This window comes from Chiloscyllium punctatum, chromosome 11 (assembly GCF_047496795.1).
Source record: "Chiloscyllium punctatum isolate Juve2018m chromosome 11, sChiPun1.3, whole genome shotgun sequence".
Lineage (NCBI taxonomy): Eukaryota > Metazoa > Chordata > Chondrichthyes > Orectolobiformes > Hemiscylliidae > Chiloscyllium > Chiloscyllium punctatum.
In genome coordinates this window covers 45,876,970-45,891,134 of record NC_092749.1, presented here as the reverse complement: position 1 = coordinate 45,891,134, position 14,165 = coordinate 45,876,970, and the positions used below count along the sequence as shown (strand labels likewise).

General features: G+C 43.0%; 1 protein-coding gene across 2 annotated transcripts in view; it reads right to left on the bottom strand.

The window, feature by feature from the left end:
* Positions 1 to 7,772, bottom strand: part of LOC140482954 (TNF receptor-associated factor 5-like) — a 72,089-nt gene extending 64,317 nt beyond the window's left edge. For both annotated transcript variants that reach the window (XM_072580743.1, XM_072580741.1), the window contains exon 1: positions 7,461 to 7,772. The gene's annotated coding sequence lies outside the window, so the exon portion shown is untranslated. The remainder of the gene's footprint in view (positions 1 to 7,460) is intronic.
* Between the last annotated feature and the right edge of the window lie 6,393 nt (positions 7,773 to 14,165).

The following is a 14,165-nucleotide window of genomic DNA, read 5'->3' as shown; positions in this document are numbered from 1 at the left end:
TCTCAAGGCTGTTCACAAATCCAACAACAGACAAAATGAGACACCAAAGCATGTAATGAGGTAATAGGACAGATGACCAAAAGCATAGACAGAAGTAAATATTAAGGAGCATCTGAAACAAGCAAAGGTGGACAGGTTTAGGAATGAAGTTTCAGAGATTACAGCCTCAGCAGATGAAAGCACAGGCATCAAAAGTAACGCCATTAAAAGCAGGGATGTAGAAGAGGCTAGAATTGATGAAGTGCAAAGATCATGTAAGGTTTGTCGGGCTGGAGGAAATTACAATGAATAGAGTGGGCATGGAGGGAATTAATTATAAGAATGAGAATTTTTAAAGTTTATGAGCTGTTGAACTGGGCTCCAATATGTTGCAGTGGATAATGTACCAAAGTAAGCAATGTGAGATGAAGATTTAATTTGATAGTATGTAAAGTTTTCATAAATTTCTATTGAAACTAGAAGAAATGTAATGGCTCAAAGTTATTCATTTCTGGTTTCTCCGAGGTTCAATTTTAGCTGACACAGTGCTTTAATTGTTTGCTGAAACTATAGGGTGTATGATTTCTATATTTCCATGGTCATGTTAGGAAACACTTAGCTAAGGTTGTTTTGAGATGAGAAAATGGAACAGTAAAGATAGGATAAGAACCAAATTGGTACCTTCAGGTTTGCAGGAAATACTTTCTTCCTCGGACTCTTTTTCACAATAATATTTGTTAGGGGGCATATTTTTAAGATGAGAGGAGAAAGATTTAAAAAAGACATGAGGAACAACCTTTTTTACATGGAGTGTGGTTAGACTGTAGAATGAACTTCCAGAGGAAGTGGTGGATGCGATACAGTTGCAATGTTTAAAAGACATTTGGATAAGTACATGAATAAGAAGTGTTTGGAGGGATATGGGCCTAGCACAGGCAGGTGGGGCTAGTTTAGTTTGGGATTATGGTTGAATTAACTGGTTGGACCGAAAGGTTGGTTTACGTGTTGTGTTACTCTATGACTCTATGAGAAGAGGATGTAATTTTGTGAGTTTTTCTTCAACAATTTGTACAAAAGAGCCAGGATTAGAAAAGACAAACAATGACTGGATTTTGTCTATACCCGAGGAAGGAAACACAATCGTATTGTTTTGTTTCTCTGCACATCCATTGTTTAAAAATGTTGTTTGTATCTGGTTTTGATCTGGTATCAAGTATAACAAATGGAGAATGTTGCAAATGGTAATCTGGTATCAGGAATCATAAGAACATAAGAACTAGAATCGGCAATTCAGCCCCTTGAGCCTGCTCCACCATTTAATCTGATCACGAGCTGATCTCATCTCAACTCCACTTTCCTACCCATTCCCCATAATCCTTCAACCAATACAAAATAAAAATCCATCTATCTTCTCCTTAAATTTACTCAACAACCCATGATCTACCATACACTATTGAATACCACTGATTCATGACCCTTTGAGAGAAGTAATTTCTCTTCATCTCCATTTGAAATCTGCTATCCTTAAAACCATGACCTCTTTTTCCAGATTTCCCCACAAGGAAACCTCCTTTCTATGTCTACATTGTCAATGCCCTTTAGCATCTTATTAAATAGATCTTTTTTCATTCTTCTAAACTCCAAACAGGATAGGCCTAACCTGCACAATCTACCTTCATAAGACATATCCCTCATCTCTGGAGTCAATCTAGTTATCTAGTCCCATTTGCCTCCAATACAATGACAACTCTTTCAAGTAAGGGAATCACAATTGGCCACAATACTGCAGGTCCTCAAAACTTGTCACATGAATGCATTAAGACGCATCAAACTTAATTTAGTAGACAAATTTAAGAACATTATTGTGAAGTGTAAGCTTTTGAATTTCATATTTGGTTAAAAACTTAATTTGGACTTCTAAATTTCAATTGCATCTTTTAAAAAAACAAGATAAATTTGAATGATCCATTATAAAATCTGATGGTAAATATTACACGTGGTTTCCAGTATAAGCTCATAGAAAACTTAGATTGTCACCTGTATATAAGAATACCATGAAAAGTGTTTTTTCATGTGTTATATGTAAAGTGTTGCACGCTCCAGTGGCATCTTGAAATATGGAACATAATGCAAGATTTTACTGCAATAGAGTTTACTTTTCTCTCTTCTTGTTCCTCCTCTGTTGCTCCTCCAGTCACTGTTTGACATGAGCCAGAGTCTCTGAAATAGGCTACTGAATGTCTGTACCGGACTCTTGGGTCTCAGTTCCTCTGTTGCCACCATTCCTGTGACCGCCATGTCTGAGCTGGACCCATGTGCCCGGGGATGGGTGAGTCCACCCCTCCTGTTCCCATCTGATACTGCCATTGGTCTGCCATCCATCCCTTTCACTGCTGAAGCATGTTTATCTGTGCTGCAGACCTCTGTGACTCTGTCAGCAGCACGGAGACTTTCTGTGCTACTGACATCTGTGACCAGGCAGATTGCCTGAATGACCCTGGACAACCTAACTGATTTGACATGCACAGTCACCTATGCCAGATTGACTAGATGCACTCCAAATCCAGATTAAAATTGCCGCATTAAAAGAGACTTTACACCTGAAATAACAATTGGCAGGAAATTTGGAGTTGCCAACCAATCTGACTGCTGAATGTAGACGATGAGGTTCTGTCTAGTGTGTTGGTCAATAAGGTCAAGTCTGTTTGAAGGTTGGCGATTCACCTCTGTTACTGTGGTCACTTATGTGCATGGCAACAGAGTGGACACTTGTTTCATCTGCCTGGGCAAGGAAACATTTTTTAGGCAGAATATTGCACACCTATCTGATAGATGTACTTTGGGAGGGAATCTGCAATTGGATCTGACTGCTGTACACAAAAGGAGTTTCAATCAATGGGTAGGAATCAGAAAGCTTCTGAATCAGATCTGGAGTCAGGCAGGGTTGTCCTCTCTCTTGCCTTGTTTGTGTATGAGCTGCTCTTGTTCATGCATGTGGCACAGCTCTGCCCCATTCCCTGATCCTGCACCACTGCCGTCATGCAACCCGTCTTCTACTTTATCTGGAAGCCAAAGGTGGATCAGGTGGGTAGAGTTACCATATCAAAGTCTCTGGATAGAGTGTGAAAGAATGTGCTAATGTCAACCTCACTATGACGGGTGAGCCTTTCACTGAGTCCACCAAGATGAATGCAGGCTTTAGCAGAATTACAATTGTGGGCAGCAGGGGCCTGCAGGTCAAGGCTTCCTGTACATGGATACATTGCTGCTTTCTGCTCAGATCCACTGTCAGTGTGCAGACTTGATAAGCATCTGTAACGAGTTCAATCTGACCTCAGGAGCCTTGGCAAATCAAGGCAATGGTGAGACCAAATTCTTAGGGAGCTAGTTGACCAATCTTTTATCTTCTGCACCATCATGTCAGATTACTTGAAAATGCTAATAACCTGGTTCAGAGGGGCAGGCTAAAAATGGGGAGGAGCATATCACCAAGGTGAGGCAGAAACTGGGCACTTGCGAGTGCAGATCCCTCTCCAAATTGCATAAAAACCTTGTCACTGGGTATGAGCTGCTCTTGTTCATGCTTGTGGCACAGCTCTAACCCATTCCCTGATCCTGCACCACAGCCGTCATGCAACCCGTCTTCTACTTTATCTGGAAGCCAAAGGTGGATCGGGTGGGTAGAGTTACCATACCAAAGTCTCTGGATAGAGTGTGAAAGAATGTGCTAATGTCAACCTCACTACGACGGTCACATTTGTATGTAGCTGCATCAAGCTGTGCCTAGACCGTCAGTGTGCAATCATTTAGTGTCACCACATGCTGAGATTCTACCTGTGAAGGGTGGGTCTGGCCATGTTGCAGGGGAGCACTCAAAGTAGTTGGACCACATTGCACCAGCTATCCCTCATGGAAAAATTTATACTTGCAAGCATCTTTGACCCACAAATCCATATGCAGCAGTCAGTACATAAAATCATCACAGGGAAAGATGATGTTTGATCTGTTAGATGGTTGTCTGAGCGGAACCATCAAAATAATTTGGCAGAATGTCTCACTGGCAGAATTTTCCAACAAGCACGGAGATGTAGTGTGGCTGGTGGTGAGAAGGGCACTACCTGTCAGATTTTTAATGTAGGCCTGGACTCTCTGCACCTTCAAAACAGTAGTACTGGTGAATAAACTGGCACACATTTCATTCTGGAATGTGTCTTTGCAAAGAATCCCTGAAGTGAGATGCAGAGGTTTTTGTCGAGGTTCATCCCAGGGAAATCTGTAACGCAGGACTCTGTGCTCTATAGACTCTGTTCTGGGACACACATCAAGACAAACATCAACTGCGCCTGGAGATCCAGCAACTTGATCAAAGATGCTCTTTGGTCTGTCTGAAACTTGTTTGTCCTCCAGTGCAAAGAGTTGTTCTCAACTGAGTTTTAAAGACTGACACATTCTAAGGTGTAGGACTGAGGGACAAACTAAAGTTTGGGGAATCCACTGCCAAAGCACTGTAGGAAAAGGTCACCATCCAAGGCCTGTCTGCTATAATATACCGAGGGGCTGACAACATATTGAACACTTTGTGGCTAACATTGAAATGTGCATAGTTTCTGGTCCACATTTAGTAAATGTTTCAGTTTTGCATTTGGTTTGAGGCATTCAAGAGTGTAAAGTGCTTAACTGAGAAATGTAACTTTTCATTGTGTAATGTCCAACTAGAATTGTTTTGTAATGTACTTGCAGATCATTTATGAATAAAGATTAGTTTTGCAAATAGAACAATTGGAGGCCCATTGACAATTCTGCAGATGGAGCAGATGAGTACTGCAAAAGTACTTTAGATTGTGACTGACTGCATCATGACCTTCATGCTAACAATTAACTCGAACCAAACTAGAGGCACTTAAGGAACTGCTAACAATATTTTTACTCATCTGAACGAGGAGCAGGGATTCTTCTGGATCTGCCCTTTTACTGTGGGCTGCTGTTGGTAATATTTGCCCTCCCTTTCATTTGCACTCCCTCTATCCAGACTTACTGAAGGTCTGGTGTACAGCTCACTGATGCTTCTCTTCATCAGGATCACTACATTTAGCTCTTGGGGTACCACCAGTTCTCCTGACAGACTGTCACAGCTTGATGATGCAAGGAGACCCAGTGTATGTATCCATTTGCTGTCAGCATCATTGGCACCACTGAGCTTACGCCTGAATTGGGGTGTAAATCACTTCCTAGGCCAATGTTTCTGTTATAAACATTGGTATGATGAGATAGGATTTTGGTATTATAAAATGTTTTACATTTTTTAAACAATTATAAACCATTATAGATAACACTGTGCATAGCAAATGCGATCAATACACAAAATAGAGTCACAGAGATATACAGCATAGAAACTGATCCTTCGGTCCAACTCATCCACGCTGATCAGATATCCTAAATTAATCATTAGCCCATATTCCTCTAAACCCTTCCTGTTCATATACCCATCCATGTGCATTTTAAATGTTGTAATTGTACAAACCTCAACCACTTCCTTTGACAGCTCATTTCACCCTCTGCATGAATAAGTTGCCTCTTACGTCCCTTTTAAATCTTTCCCCTCCCACCTTAAATCCATGCCCTCAACTTTAGACTCCCCCACCCTGGGAAAAAGACAATGTTTTAAAATATCTGGATTATAGTGAAGCAAGTTTTGTAAACTAAATTTTATTTTGCATTATAATATTCTTGTCATTGAAGGATTACAATAGAAACATTTTTATTTGACAGTGACTTAATAGGTCCAACTTTTTATAATAGTAGGACTTAAAAAATCGTGACCAACTGAAATTTTTAACAATTTAACCTATTTTTCTAATCAATCTATTCAGAGATGTTATTACTCACCTCTGAAGCAGGTGGGACTTAAACCTAGGTTTCTGGATGTAGAGGTCAGGACACTACCACTGCACCACTCAAAGGAAATAGTTTTAAAGTATTCTGGTGGTAATATAATTCTAATAATTTTGCAATTGCTAATGCTTCAAATATCTGCCATGAGTGCAATATGCAGTGGGTGCTTAATTAAAGTCTTCAACTACAAACTTGATTATATCATCAAAGATTACAATGGTAATTATGAATCATTTTTTTATGAAACATAAATAGACACAAAGTCTTTTCCCTGGGGTGGGGGAGTCTAGACTGGAGGGCATAGGTTTAGGGTGAGAGGGGAAAGATTTAAAAGGACCTAAGGGGCAACATTTTCACACAGAGGGTGGTGTGTGTATGGAATGAGCTGCCAGAAGAAGTGGTGGACGCTGTACAATTACAACATATAAAAGGCATCCGGATGAGTATGTGAATAGGAAGGGTTTGGAGGGATGTGGGCCAAGTGCTGGCAAATGGGACTAGATAAATTTAGGATAGCAGTTGGCATGGATGAGTTGGACTGAAGGGACTGTTTCTGCGCTGTACATTTCTGTGACTCTATGTATTAGGTGAAACTATACTCCAACCTGAGATATTTTCTGGTGTTTGTTTCCAGATTTCAAAGCTTTTTGAATTAAATCTGGAGATGGTACAGATGGGGGTAAGAGACATCAATGCAGGGGTGATAAATTATACCAGCTCCTCACTAGTTAAATGCATTGACTAATCTGTAGTCGTTCTTTGTTTATCTACCAGAACTCAATGGTCACCATTGGCAGAATTATTTATGCATTTGTGTGGTATTCCTGCATCCACTATTTTAATCCAGCTAATCCATGGCCTGTATAAATAGAAAATAAAGGAATACCCTATTCTTGCAAACATTGTTTTAATCCAGGTAATCCATGGCTTTATTAATAGAAATTAAAGGAATGTCCTGTAAACGTGGTGAGCTTTTATCCACTGACATCACCAGCAGTCATTTCTAGGTGAACATTGCAATATTAAGAGACACAATAAACCCTTCTCTGGTGCCGTTAGGAATTGTTAAGTTAAATTTACTGAGGAAACTGTAGAAAGCAATAGAGAAATAACACGATTCTCTCGCACAAGAAACTCACATGACCGAGAGATTTACAGAGCCTTACATTTTGCTGTTTCCTCCTGTCAATGTCAATAGTGCAGTGCTTGGCTCAGGGGCAGGATGCAGGGTCAACTCCAGGGACTCGGCGGCAGTAGCAGCTGCCCGGCCCATAACAACAATAATAAACCAAAGTGTGTCGAGCAGTTAATGTTGGGAATGAACAGAGAAGACAAGCAATGTTAGGATCGCACACCTCAGCGCCATTTTAAAGGCGACAGGAACTCTCCTTTTCGCCCTCAGATAGGAAAACGCCCGAATTTCACTCATAGCGGGTTAGTGATTACAACCGCGCGTTACAGAGAAAGAAGTTCTCGAAGCAACCAGCGTACGTTTATCCCTGAAAGTCAGTCCATGAATATGAGGGGACTGAGATTTCTGACAGGTCACCAACAAGGTGCCAGATAAATCACGGTCAAAGCTGCCTTACCTCCCGGAGCTGCTGAAGCTGGACTCGGGGGAAACCGTCGCATTACAGTCGGTGATGCGCTCTCCACTCGCAGCGCACTGTCAGCCAGACACTTTCAGGAAGTGGCAACATCTAAAATCGAAACTGACTGTAAAGGGAAACGCGGCAGCAGTCACCCACGTACAGTCAGCGCCTGGATTTCAACTTAGCCCTTTCCACTCTCAGCCATTCCGAGTTGTAACCATTCGTAATCACCATAACTCAACCACCCACCTCTTTGTGTGTGTGTTTTTTTTTCTTTCATCTCCACTTGCTTTTACTGACAACTATTGGCACAATGAGCTCACCACATTCAAAATCGAAACTTGTCGCTCTAATTCCATTCCCACCTCAGTGGACGTGATGTGGAGTCGCTGGTGCTGGACTGGGGTGTACAAAGTTAAAAATCGCACAACACCAAGTTATAGTCCAACACGTTTAATTGCAAGCACTAGCTTTCGGAGCGCTGCTCTTTTCTCAGGTGGTTATGGAGAATAAGACTGTAAGACACGGAATTTATAGCAAAAGTTTACAGTGTGTCGTAACTGAAATTATGTATTAAGAAAGATCTGGATTGTTTGTTAAGTCTGTAATATTTTTGAATCACGATGTTGCTTTAAGTTCTTTCATATGTAAATCACAAAGCTTTTTTTAAAAGTTACATTCTCAAGTGAACTTTAACAATTGGTGTCATGTTGGCCCAGATAATCATTGAAGGTGTTAGCTTCCCTGTGTGCGGCTGTCTGTGCCACAATGGTCAGACTGATTCTAATGTTAAGAAATTGATTTATAGAATGTAACATGGTTTCATGCAGTTTTGAGCAAAGTAAAATGTAATTCTGCAGTACAAATTCACCCCACAAACTTATATATGTATGTGTGCTTGTGGGTGTGCGTTTGTGTGGGGGATGGTAATGAGTGTGAGAGAGTGTGTGTATGTGTGTGAGTGTAAAGGGATATAAGTCTGTGAGAGGGTGTGTGTGGGAGTGTATGTATGAGCATATGAGAGAGTGTGTGTGTGTATAGTGCAATGGGGTCACCTGCAGTGTGACATGAACCCAGGGTCCCGGTTGAGACATCCCCATGGGTACCGAATGTGGCTGTCAGCCTCCGTTCGCCCACTTCTCGTTGTTGTCTGTCCCGAAGTCCGCCTTGGAGGACGATCACCTGAAGGTCCGAGGTCGAACGCTGAAGTGTTCTCTGACTGGGAGGGACTCCTGTTTGTTGATTGTTGTACAGAGTCCATTCATCCATTGCTGTAGCCTCTGCTTGCTCTTACCAATGTACCATGCCTCCGGGCATCCTTGCCTGCAGCATATGAGATAGACAACATTGGCTGAGTCACATGAGTACCTGCATGTACATGTTAGGAGGTGTACCTGCCATGTACATGTTAGGAGGTGTACCTGCCATGTACATGTTAGGAGGTGTCCCCACGCGTAATAGTGGTATCCGTGTTGACACATTTTTCAGCGTCCACCGTGACAAGGTTGTATGGTATTGTCCTGAAAGCCAGGCAGTTTGCTACGAATAATGATCTGTTTGAGGGTTGGTGGTTGTTTAAAGGTGAGAAGTGGAGGTATGGGGAAGGTCTTGGCGAGGTGCTCATCCTCATTGATAATGTGTTGCAGGCCACAAAAAACGTGGTGTAGATTACAGCTCCTGGGAAGTACTGGACAATGAAGGGTACCCTGTCGGTTGCAGCACGTGTCTGTCTTCTGAGGAGGTCATTACGGTTCCTTGCTGTGGCACATCAGAACTGGTGGTCAATGAGTTGAGCATCGTATCCCGTTCTTATGAGGACATCCTTGAGTACTTCCAAGTGCATGTCACATTCCTCCTCATCTGAATAGATCCTGTGTATGTGCAGGGCTTGTCCATAGGGGATGGCTATTTTTATATGTTTCGGGTGGAAGCTGGAGAAGTATAGCATCAAGAGGTTATTTGTAGGTTTGCGATAGGATTAGGTGCTGAGATGCCCATCCTTAATAAAGATTCATGCGTCCAAGAATGAGACAGATAGTAGAGAGTAGTCCATGGTGAGTTTGATGGTAGGATGAAACTTGTTGATATAACTGTGTAGTTTTTTTCAGTGACTACTCTCCATAGGTCAAGAGGAAGAAAATATTGTCAATATACTTGGTGTATAATGTTGGTTGGAGGTCCTGCATAGAGAAGAAGTCTTGTTCAAATCTGTTCATGAGAATGTTGGCATATTGGGGTGCAAATTTGGCCCCCATGGCTGTTCCATGTGTCTGGATGAAGAACTGGTTGTCAAAGGATGAGTTGTAGAATGGTGCTCGGAGATTGGCAGTTGTTGGTGTTGAGTACTGAGGCTGTTGTCACGATACCATCATTATGGGGGGTGCTGGTGTAGAGTGCTGAAATGTCCATTGTGACGAGGAATGTTCCCAGTTCGACTGATCCGTGGGTGATGAGTTTCTGTAAGAAATCTGTAGTGTTGCAACAGAAGATGAGGGTCCCCTGTACAATGGGTTTCAAGATGCCTTTGACATAGCCAGAGTGGTTCTCACCCTGAGTCCCATTGCCTGATATGATAGGACATGCAGGTGTATTGGCTTTGTGTATCTTCGGAAGGCAGGAGAAATTGCCTACGTGAAAAGTATGTGGAATGTGTGCGCATCTCCATCAAGGATGGGCACCTCAACACCTCATTCTACCGCAAACCCACGGATAACCTCATGATGCTACACTTTTCCAGCTTCCACCCGAAACATATTAAAACAGCCATCCCCTATGGACAAGCCCTATGAATACACAGGATCTGTTAAGATGAAGAGGAATGTGACGGGCACTTGGAAGTACTCAGGCTTGCCCTCATAAGAACAGGGAATGATGCTCAACTCATTGACCGCCAGTTCCAATGTACCACAGCGAGAACCGTAATGACCTCCTCAGGAGACAGACACGACTTGCAACCGACAAGGTACCCTTCGTTGACAAGATTTAGAGTGGTGCTGGAAAAGCACAGCAGGTCAGGCAGCATCCGAGGAGCAGGAAAATCAATGTTTTGGGCAGGAGCCCTTCACCTTCCTTGTCCAGTATTTCCCAGGACCGAAAACTACTCCATGTTCTTTGCAGCCTGCAACCAATTATCAATGAAGATGAGCACCTTGCCAAGACCTTCCCCACACCTCCACTTCTCACCTTTAAAAAACCACCAAATCTCAAACAGATCATTGTTTGTAGCAAACTGCCCGGCTTTCAGGACAATAGCATACAACCTTATCACAGTAGACGCTGCAAGACGTGTCAGAATATCGACATGGATACCACCATTACATGTGGGGCACCTCTCACCATGTACGTGGCAGGTACTCATGCGACTCAGCCAACGTTGTCTATCTCATACGCTTCAGGCAAGGATGCCCTGAGGCATGGTACATTGGCAAGACAAGCAGAGGCTACAGCAACAGATGAATGGACACTGCACAACAATCAACAAACAGGAATGTTCCCTCCCAGTCAGAGAACACTTCAGCGGTCCGGGACATTCGACATTGGACCTTTGGGTGACCGTCCTCCAAGGCGGACTTCGGGACAGGCAACAAGAAGTGGGCGAACAGAGGCTAACAGCCACGTTTGGTACCCATGGGGATGCCTCAACCGGGACCTTGGGTTCATGTCACACTACAGGTGACCCCATTGCACTATACACACACACAGACAGACTGACACACACGCCCGCGCAGACCCTCTTTCATATGCTCACACATACACTCCCACACACACCCTCTCACAGACTTCAGTATGAAAGATAAGGCTAAAGCTTTTACAGCAGTCTTCAGGCACAAGTGCCAAATGGGTGATCCATCTCAGCTTCTTCCAATGATCCCCAGCATTACAGATACCAGTCTTCAGCCAATTTGATTCACTTTAAGTGACATCAAGATATGGTTGAAGCTCTTGATGCTGCAAAGGCTACGGGCCCGGACAACATTCTGGCAAAAGTACTGAAGACTTATACTCCAGAACTTGCTGTTCCCCCAGCCAGCTCTTCCAGTACAGTTACAATACTGGCACCTACCCAACAATGTGGAAAATTGCCCAATTATGTCCTGTACATAAAAAAACAGAACAAATCCAACCCAGCCAATTACCATCCCATCAGTCTACTCTCAATCATCAATAAATAAATGGAAGGTGTCAACAGTGCTATCAAGCAGCACCTCAGCAATAACCTACTTAGTGGTGCCCAATTCGAGTTCTGCCAATGCCGCTCAGCTCCTGACCTTATTACATCCTTTGTTCAAACATGGACAGAAGTGATGAATGGCAGAGGTGAGTAAGAGTTACAGCCTTTGACCTCAAGGCTGCATTTGACTGAGTGTGGCATCAAGGAGCATCAAAACTGGAATCAATGGGTATCTGGGAGAAACTCTCCAGTAGTTAGAATCATATCTGACACATAGAAAGATGACTGTGACTGTTGAAGGTCAATCGTCTCAGCTCCAGGACATCTCTGGAGGAGTTCCTCAGGGTATTGTCCTAGTCCCAAACATCTTCAGCTGCTTCGTCAATGACCTTCCCTCCATCACAAGATCAGGAGTGGAGTGTTCACCGATGATTGCACAATGTACAGCACTATTCACAGTTCCTCAGACACTGAAACAGTCATAGAGATGTACAGCACAGAAACAAACCCTTCAGTCCAACTCATCCATGCCGACCAGATATCCTTAATTAATCTAGTCCCATTTGCCAGCACTTGGCCCATATCCCTCTAAACCCTTGCTATTCATATACTCACCCAGATACCTTTTAAATGTTGTAATTGAACCAGCCTCCACCACTTCCTCTGACTGCTCATTTGAGTATTGTGTACAGTTCTGTTCACCGCATTCTAGGAAGGATGTGGAAGCTTTGGAAAGGGTTCAGAAGAGATTTACTAGGATGTTGCCTGGTATGGAGGACAGTTCTTATGAGGACAGGCTGAGGGACTTGAGGCTGTTTTTGTTAGAGAGAAGAAGGTTGAGAGGGGACTTCGTTGAGATATATAAGATAATCAGAGTGTTAGATAGGGTGGACAGTGAGAGCCTTTTTCTTCAAATGGTGATGGCTAGCATGAGGGGACATAGCTTTAAATTGAGGGGTGATAGATATAGGAAAGATGTCAAAGGTAGTTTCTTTACGCAGAGAGTAGTAGGGGCATGGAATGCTCTGCCCACAACAGTAGGAGACTCGCTACCTTTAAAGGCATTTAAGTGGTCATTGGACAAACATATGGATGACAATACTATAGAGTAGGTTAGATGGATTTCAGATTGGTTTCACAGGATGGTGCAACATCGAGGGCCGAAAGGCCTGTACTGCGCTGTAATGTTCTATGTTCTACATTCACCACTCTCTGTGTGAAAAAAATTGCCCTTTAGATCCCTATTAAATCTTTCCCCTGTCACCCTAAACCTATGCCCTCTACTTCTGGACTTCCCTGCCCCAAGGAAAATACCTTGTCTATTGACCCTATCCATGCCCCTCATGATTTTATAAACCTCTATAACCCCTTACCCTCCGTCCCACCAGGGAAGATGTCCAAATGCAACAAAATGTAGACAATATCCGGGCTTCGGCTGACATTTGTGCCACACAAATGCCAGACTATGACCATTATCAAGAGACTATCCAACTGCTGTCCCTTGATGTTATCATCACTGAATTCCCCACTATCAACATCCTGGGAGTTACCATTGACTTGAAATTCAGCTGAACTCACCATATAAACACAGTGGCTACAAGAGTAGGTCAGAGGCTAGGAATGCTGCAGCCAATAACACACCTCATGACTCCCCAAAGCCTGCCCATCACCTACAAGGCACAAGTCAGGAGTGTAATGAAGTACTCCCCACTTGCTTAGATGATTGCAGCTCCAGTAATGGTCAAGAAGCTTGACATCATCCAGGACAAAGTAGCCCTCCTGATTGTCACTACATCCCCAAGCATCCACTCCCTCCACCACTGATGCTCAGTAGCAGCAGTACATACTATCTACAAGATGCATGCAGAAAATCACCAAAGATCCTCAGACAGCACCTTCCAAACCCACAACCTCTTCCATCTAGGAGAAGGGCAGCAGATATATGGGAATACCGCCACCTTCAATTTCTCCTCCAAGCCACTCACCATCCTGATTTGGAAATATATTGCTGTTCCTTCACTATCGCTGGGTCAAAATCCTGGAATTCTCTTCCTAATGGGTCAGCCTATAGCAGCGGTTCAAGAAGGCAGCTCACCACCATCTACTGAAAGGCAACTTGGGATCAGCCATAAATGCTAACCAGTGAGTGAATCTCACATTCCACAAATGAATGAAAAAACTCTATCCAGCTTTCTTGGCATTCTGTAATTTTCAATGAGACTTTCCCCACACTCCTAAAATCCATTAAGTACAAACCAATATCCAATTTAAACTCACTGACTCACACAGTTACATTAATTTTATATCCTCAAACTCTGCTTCCTGTAAAGACTCTGTTCCATTCTCTTAGTTTCGCTGTCTCTATTGCATCTGTTCTGATGATGTCAGCTTCTGAAATGTCCACCACCTTCTTCAACCAAGGTTTCCCCACCACTGTGGTTGACAAGGCCTTCAACCATGTCTAACCCTTTTCTTGCACTTCTGCCTTCACCCCTTCTATTCCCTCCTAGAAAAGCAATAGGGACCCCTTG